Source organism: Phascolarctos cinereus, unplaced genomic scaffold (genome assembly GCF_003287225.1).
Source record: "Phascolarctos cinereus isolate Bilbo 61053 unplaced genomic scaffold, phaCin_HiC Scaffold_3;HRSCAF=262, whole genome shotgun sequence".
Classification (NCBI taxonomy): Eukaryota; Metazoa; Chordata; class Mammalia; order Diprotodontia; family Phascolarctidae; genus Phascolarctos; species Phascolarctos cinereus.
The window spans coordinates 39,843,033-39,844,619 of record NW_027555736.1 but is presented as its reverse complement, the minus strand read 5'-3'; the positions used below and the strand labels follow the sequence as shown (position 1 = coordinate 39,844,619).

General features: G+C 34.5%; 1 pseudogene; it reads right to left on the bottom strand.

Moving 5' to 3' along the window:
* Positions 1-647: 647 nt before the first annotated feature.
* On the bottom strand, positions 648-744 carry LOC144456476 (U6 spliceosomal RNA; annotated as a pseudogene).
* Between the last annotated feature and the right edge of the window lie 843 nt (positions 745-1,587).

Genomic DNA, 1,587 nt, shown 5'->3' with positions numbered 1-1,587 from the left:
TGTTCAAGTGATTTTTTAAAAAATAAATATTATTTATATCTTTTGTTTTTACACCCACATTTCTCAATGTATCTCTCTCTCTTTCCCTCTCAGAGAATTATTTCTTATAACCAAGAATGAAAATGAGAAGAAAAAAAGTATAACAAAACTAAACAACATATTGAAACAGTCTGACCTTGGGCAGCTAGGTGGTGCAGTGGATAGAACACCAGCCCTGAAGTCAGAAGGACCTGAGTTCAAATCCAGCCTCAGACCAAATACTTCACACTTACTGGCTGTGTGACCCTGGGCAAGTCACTTAACCCCAATTGCCTTAAAAAAATAAAAGTCTGACCTTATCCAGTACTCCACATCCATTGTCTTCTTCCTCTGCAAAGAAATGGGGAAGGTGTCTTTAGGTATCTCATTATATAATTTGTTCATTTTAATTTCATTCAGTTTTGATTATTGTTTGCTTTGTTGTTGTCCTTTCTACTTACATAGTTGTAGTCATGTATATTGTTTTCTGGTTCTGCTTCCTTTACTCTGATTCAGTTCATGTCTCTTCCTATGTTCCATGATTTCTCACAGCACAGAAATATTTACCTACAGTTAGACTTGTGTAGCACAGCTTGTTTAGCCATTTCCCAATCGATAAGTATCTCCTTTAAAATATGAAGTACTTCACGCTATTCTTGTTCAGGAACCATGCTAATCTTCTCTGTGTTATTCCAGTTTTAGTTTTTGTGCTGCCAAATTGAAAACCAATTAATTTTTTAAATTTGAATTTGTTATATTTTCAAGCAGCAAGCATTTATTTCATCTTCCATCCATTCCTGCTCCCATCTTAAACAAAAGAAGAAGATAACTCTTGTAATAAAGACACACAGTTCAAGCAAAGCAAATTGTTACATCGGCCATGTCCAAAAATGTTTGTCTTATTCTTCATTTTGAGTCCATTTCCTCTCTGTCAGAAAGTGGGTAAAATGTTTCATCTTCAATCCTCTAGAATTTTGGTTTGTCATTTCATTGCCTAGTTTTCAAATCTTTCAAAATTGTTTTCCTTTATAATGTTGCTTTTATTATATATATTGTTTTCCTGGTTCTGTTTGCTTCACTCTACCTCAGTTCATACAGGTCTTAATGCTTTTCTCTGAAACTATTCCTTTCATCATTTCCCATAGTGCAATAATATTTCATTACATTCATCTCCCATAATTTGTTTAGTCGCTTCTCAATAGATGGCAACCTCCTTAAGATTCCTTTTTTTCCTCCCAAAAAACTGTATAAAGATTTTTGCACATATGGATCCTTTGTTAAAATCTCTTTGGGATATAGGCCTAGTAGTAGTATCAACAGGTCAAAGCAAGGCTAGTGGCTTTTGGGGAATAGTAATACATTGCTTTATAGAATGGCTGAAGTGATTCATAGCTCTACCACCAATATGTGAATGTGCCTGCTTCCCCACAGTCTCTCCATTGTTTGTCATTTTTGTTTTTTGTTATCTTTGCCAATCTAATGGAGATGAGGTAGAACCTCAGAGTTTCTAGCTCTTATGTAACATCATAACATTTGCAAAGCACTTTCTATATGGTATCTCTTTTAACC